The sequence below is a fragment of the Lactuca saligna genome, chromosome 9 (assembly GCF_052625555.1).
Source record: "Lactuca saligna cultivar CGN05327 chromosome 9, ASM5262555v1, whole genome shotgun sequence".
Taxonomy (NCBI): domain Eukaryota; kingdom Viridiplantae; phylum Streptophyta; class Magnoliopsida; order Asterales; family Asteraceae; genus Lactuca; species Lactuca saligna.
In genome coordinates, this window is record NC_136425.1 from 125,208,529 (window position 1) to 125,215,450 (window position 6,922).

Below are 6,922 nucleotides of genomic sequence, written 5' to 3' on the forward strand. Positions count from 1 at the left end.
CACCTTTTCGTTTGATAATGAAGTTGGTTCGATTAATGCTTTCTTCAATAATGTACTTTATTTTAAAGCATTACCTTGTGATGGTGTGTATGAAGCTGTATCTATTGTAGATAACTTAGGAAATAATGTTTTGTGTATTGATTCTACTACTAATAATAACTTGGATAAAGCATCATTATGGCATTGTCGTCTTGGACATATGAGCAAGAAACGCATAGGCCAACTCCAAAAGGATGGAGTCTTGGAGTCGTTTGACCTAAAGTCAAATGATAGTTGCGAATCATGCTTACTTGGAAAAATGACAAAGTCACCCTTCACAGGCTCGTGTGAAAGGGGTGAAGGTTTGTTGGACCTTATACACACGGATGTGTGTGGACCATTCAAACATGCCACAAGGGATGATAATCGTTATTATTTGACTTTTACTGATGATTACAGTAGATATGGATATGTCTACTTAATCAAGCATAAGTCAGAGACTTTCAAGAAGTTTAAGGAATTTAAACAGGAAGTCGAGAATCAATTGGGCAGGAACATTAAGATGCTTCGATCCGATCGGGGTGGTGAGTATCTTAGTTCAGAGTTCCTCGACTATCTAAGGGAATGTGGGATTGTCTCACAATTGACACCTCCCAGGACACCGCAGTTGAATGGTGTGGCTGAGAGGCGTAATCGAACCTTGTTGGACATGGTTCGTTCCATGATGAGTCGAGCTTCGCTACCAATCTCATTCTGAGGGTATGCCTTAGAGACTGCCGCCCATATCCTTAATCTAGTCCCTACAAAGAAAGTTGCCAAAACTCCTCACGAGATGTGGACTGGTAAAGTACCTAAACTAGACCACATCAAGATTTGGGGTTGCAAGGCTTTCGTGAGACGCGAGACTCATGATAAGCTCGAACCCCGAAGCGAGAGGTGTATTTTCATCGGCTACCCACAGCAATCCTTTGGTTACCTCTTCTACAGACCTAGTGACAATGTGGTCGTTGTAGCAAGAAGAGGAGTCTTTCGAGAAAGAGAGTTTATAAGCCAAGGACACAGTGGGAGGCAAGTTGATCTTGAAGAAATTCAAGAGTCAAGTGGTGAAGGAACTTCAAACTCTAGCCCTCAACTTGAGGAGGAAACTCCTGTTGAGCCAATTGACGAATCTGTACCTCTGAGGCGTTCCACGAGAGTTAGGAGTGCACCTGAGCATTACTATGGATTCCATATTACTGCAGAAGGTGAGACACTTATTAGTGATGGGACACTAGAAAGTCAAGATGACCCTAACAGCTACGAGGAAGCCATGGCAGGCCCCGAGTCTGCTAAATGGAAAGAGGCTATGGATAGCGAGATACAATCCATGTATGACAATCAAGTTTGGAACTTGGTTGAGAATGTACCAGGTCGAAAGACTGTAGGGTGCAAATGGGTCTTCAAGAAGAAGACCGACATGGATGGTAAAGTACACACTTATAAGGCTAGATTGGTTGCAAAGGGCTTCTCTCAAATTCCTGGAGTGGATTATGATGAGACCTTTTCTCCGGTAGCCAAGATTAAGTCTATTCGGGTTCTGTTAGCCATAGCCGCATTTCATGACTATGAAATTTGGCAAATGGATGTCAAAACCGCTTTCCTTAATGGAAAGTTGGCTGAAGATGTTTACATGAGTCAGCCAGAGGGTTTTGTCAGCAACAAGTACCCTAATAGAGTGTGTAAGCTTGAGAAATCCATTTATGGATTAAAGCAAGCACCTCGCAGATGGAATCTTTGCTTTGATGAAAAGGTCAAGGAATTTGGCTTTTCTAGGAGTGAAGATGAATCTTGTGTATATGTCAAGGCTAGTGGGAGTATAGTTAGCTTTTTGGTATTGTATGTGGATGACATACTACTCATAGGAAACGACATTCCAACCCTGCAGGAAGTAAAGTCCTGGCTTGGAAAGTGTTTCGTTATGAAGGACCTTGGTGAAGCTGCCTATATTTTAGGGATAAGGATCTTGAGAGATCGGAGTAAAAGACTAATTGGACTTAGTCAAAGTACCTACTTGGAGAAGGTGCTGAAGAGATTCAGAATGCAAGACTCCAAGAAAGGAGAATTGCCCATCCAGAGTAATGCCAAACTGAGTAAGACACAAAGCCCTAGCACTGAGGCTGAGATAGCACAAATGAGTCGAGTACCTTATGCTTCGGTTGTAGGATCGATCATGTATGCTATGACGTGTACTCGACCTGATGTAGCTTTTGCCCTGAGCATGGTTAGCAGGTTTCAGGGGACTGTGGTAAAGAATATTCTCAAGTACCTACGAAGGACTAAGGACTGGGTCCTTACCCTCGGTGGGAGTGATGACTTGAGAGTTGTAGGGTATAGTGATGCTAGCTTCCAGACTGATAGGGATAACTTCCGCTCTCAGTCAGGCTGGGTCTTTACCCTAAATGGAGGAGCAATTTCTTGGAAGAGTTCCAAGCAAGAGACAGTGGCAGATTCTACTTGTGAATCAGAGTATATTGCAGCTAGCGAGGCGGCAAAGGAGGCGTTATGGCTGAGGAACTTCATTGGAGACCTTGGAGTTGTACAAGCTATTAAAGAGCCAATGGAAATTTTCTGTGATAGTGAAAGTGCTGTTGCCTTAGCCAAGGAACCAAGGGATCACGGGAGATCCAGACACATCGACAGAAAATACCATTTCATCAGACATCGGATCGAAGAAGGACTCCTCGTGGCAAAGAGGGTATCATCAGATGAGAATCCGGCAGATCCCCTCACGAAGGGACTGACTCGGGTTAAGCATCTCCAGCATGCTCGGAGCATAGGGCTGAAGGATGATATTAGATTTAGTAGTTAGATAACCTCGAAATTTGTAAAGTGTAATTGACATTTGATGATGAATAAAAGTGTTTTATTTATGAGTAAAGTGTTGCTATCTCTTGTCGATCGTTTACTATATTTCTTTTGCATGTTTTCACTTCCAGAATAATTTTGTTTGGTATAACATATTATTCAAACCTCCACAGTCAGTCATATGTCGGAAGTAGGTATGAATCAAGACTGTCATGTTTGGTTGTAGAGGTCTTGGACAAGGCTACAGCAATCATGAGTGGTCATAAGTTCTGAGCATTGGACTCAACCCACGCTCACTGGAATCACTTCATGGAATTCTATCTCGAGTGATCGTGAGACGGTAATATCATATAAGTCTTTAAACCTAGAGATATGATTTGTTACTTACAAGTTGGTTATGCATTGATTGTACGAAAAACACATTGGTAACTCGATGTTAGAAATCGCGCTCTTGTGTGTAATTCAATGAGTAGTAGAACAAACATATGAGTCGAAGTTTATCTGTTCCTTCTTGGATTAGAAGCTGATATCTGGGCCCCTCGATGATTTTGTTTTGACCTATGTACCGGGCCCAGTCAGAACTAAATTGATGTGTTCAATGAAGTTCTTTGTCAAACAAATCGGAAATCGGGAAACAAGTTGTTGGACAATAAGTAAGACATTGTTCCATGTATTTGTCCGACTGATATCTAGAACAGAGGATTATATGATCACTTATCTTAAATGGTGTACCATCATCTTCTCAGTTTCGAGAAACCTTGTAAAGAGCTACGATTGCCGATCGGTTCCTGAAGTCATACTTGCAGTAATAGTTATTAGACTTATCCAAGTGGGAGACTGTTGGATAAGGTGTCTAAGTCCATAACTATTTCTGGTATGTACTTGACCCGACCCGGCATGGTCCATTTGGGTTGCATGGCATCATGCAATTGGATAGACTAAATGAGAGAAATAACACTTGGAGATTATTAATATATTATAAGTTCTAATATATTAATAATATTATTTGATTAGTTTGATCAAGAATTAATTTAGAATTAATTATGTGATCAAAAGATAACTAATTAAATATATGGGTTGATTATGTAAATCATCCATATCTTGTATAGTGGGCTAAAAGGCTCCATGGACTATCAAGTTGGGTTCCACCCATAGGATGCTCCATGGATGCTCCATGGGAGTTACAAACCCATGGGTCATGGAAATGAAGAGTCATGACACATTAGGGTTTAACCCTAGATGTGTCAACACTATATAAGTAACATGTTCTCCACCTAAAATCGGCTACACTAAGAAAGAAGAGGGCTTGGCCGATTTTGAGAAGTGTGTATACTCTTATAAGTTCTTCCAAGAGCATTTGGTGTTATGTGAAGCATTTGAGGCATCACACTTGGGGTGCTAGGCTCACAAGGTTTCAAGGAACACAAACAACAACAAGGTAAGTTATTCTATCTATACTTTATGATAAAATTGTTCCCCATGTATGCTAGATAGGAATATAACCTTGGAATTCAACTTTGCATGATAATTAGACAAACATAGATCCAAGGTTATTAGGGTTGCATGTACACTTAGGAAGTGTTAGAATGCTCAAAACCCATCAAAACTTTCAAGGAAATCAAGTTGGATAGCCAAGAGGTGTAGCCTTTGTGATTGGTGCAGAAGAAGCTCGTCAGAACCCTGAAGTGATAACAGGTACGTTCCTCCTGAACAACCATTTTGCATCAGTAATATTCGATGCGGGAGCAGATAGGAGTTTTGTTTCTTTAGCATTTAGACCGTTAATTGGCTTGAAATCGGTAAAGATGAGGAATGCTTATGCTATTGAACTTGCTGATGGGTATGAAATTAGGGCTAGTGATATAATTCCTGGTTGTACTTTGAATTTAGCTAATAAACTCTTTAGCATTGACCTAATTCCTATAGAGCTAGGTAGTTTTGATGTGATAGTAGGGATGGATTGGTTATCCAAAACTAGAGCGGACATTGGTTGTTATGAGAAAGTCATCAGAGTGCCTCTCCCTAATGGAGAAACCCTTATCATACACGGTGAGAAGCCAGGAAGAAGTTTAAACATAGTATCAAGCGTGAAGGTTCACAAGTACCTGAAGAAGAATTGTATTGCATTCATGGCCCACGTGCTAGAAAGAGAACCTGAAGCTAAGCAACTCAAGGAGATTCCAGTGGTTCAAAACTATCCCGAAGTATTTCCGGAGGAATTGCCCGGTCTACCCCCTTATAGACAGGTCGAATTTCGGATAGACTTAATTCCCGGAGTAGCACCGGTAGCAAAAGCACCATATCGCCTTGCACCATCCGAGGTGGAAGAACTATCCGGACAACTTCAAGAACTTCTAGACAAAGGGTTTATTCGACCAAGTTCTTCACCTTGGGGAGCCCCAGTGTTATTCGTCAAAACGAAAGATGGTTTGTTCCGAATGTGCATTGATTACAGAGAATTGAACAAGTTGACAATCAAGAATTGATATCCCCTCCCTAGAATAGATGACTTGTTCGATCAGTTGCAGGGTGCTTCCTACTTCTCAAAAATCGACCTTCGGTCAGGGTATCATCAGCTAAGAATTCACGAATTATGAGCTCTTAGTCATGCCTTTTGGACTAACGAACGCACCCGCTGTATTCATGGATTTGATGAATAGGGTCTGTAGACCATACCTAGACAGGTTTGTAATTGTATTTATCGATGACATACTTGTTTACTCGCGGACCAAAGAAGATCACAATAGACATCTAAAGCTAGTGTTGGAGCTATTGAACGAACATAAATTGTATGCCAAGTTCACTAAGTGTGAATTTTGGATTCGGGAAGTACATTTTCTTGGTCATGTGATCGGTGAAAGAGGAATCCATGTAGATCCAGCTAAGATAGAGGCAATCATGAAATGGGAGGCCCCCAAAACCCCGACAGAAATACGACAATTCCTAGGATTAGCTGGGTACTACAAACGCTTCATTGAGAATTTCTCTAGGATTGCTCAACCATTAACATCTTTGACCCAAAAGGATAGAAAATTTCTCTGGGAAGAGAAACACGAAGAGGCGTTTCAAATCCTGAAAAACAAGTTGTGCAATGCACCAATTCTGGCTTTACCAGAAGGATTAGAGAACTTTGTGGTGTATTGTGATGCGCCTCATCAAGGATTAGGATGTGTGCTAATGCAAAAAGATAAGGTCATTGCATATGCTTCCAGACAACTCAAACCGCACGAGAAGAATTATACCACCCATGATCTAGAACTAGGAGCAATAGTTTTCGCCCTTAAGATATGGAGGCATTATTTGTACGGAACCAAGTGCACCATTTATACCGATCACAAAAGCCTTCAGCATATCCTGGATCAGAAAATGTTAAACATGCGGCAGAGAAGATGGGTAGAGTTGTTTAGTGATTATGATTGTGAGATACGATATCACCCAGGGAAGACTAACATAGTAGCCGACGCTCTTAGTAGGAAAGAAAGAGTGAAACCTTCCCATGTGAGAGCTTTGGGAATGGCAATTCAGACAAGCTTGAAATCTCAAATCATTAATGCCCATGAGAAAGCGTTATGCAAGGAAAATCTTCCAGGCAAAACTTTACATGGTTTGGAAGAAAGATTTGAAACCAAACCTGATGGAGTTCGTTATTTTAAAGACAGGGTCTGGATTCCAAGGGTTAACAACCTAAGAGACATGGTACTAGAGGAGTCTCATCGATCTAAATACTCCATCCACCCTGGAGCAGATAAGATGTACAAGGATCTTAAAGAGTACTATTGGTGGCCTGGAATGAAAAAGGATATTGCCTTGTACGTTGGGAAGTGTTTGACATGCTCAATAGTCAAAGCTGAACATCAGAAACCATCCGGGTTGTTGCAACAACCTGAAATTCCCCAATGGAAATGGGAGCAAATATCTACAGACTTTGTTACCAAAATTCCTAGAACTGCTAAAGGTCATGACTCAATTTGGGTCATAGTGGATCGACTGACGAAATCTGCACACTTTCTCCCCATTTGAGAAGATTTCAAGATGGAAAAATTGGCCCAAATCTACATAGACAAAATTGTTTCTCTGCATGGTGTACCCTTATCTATCA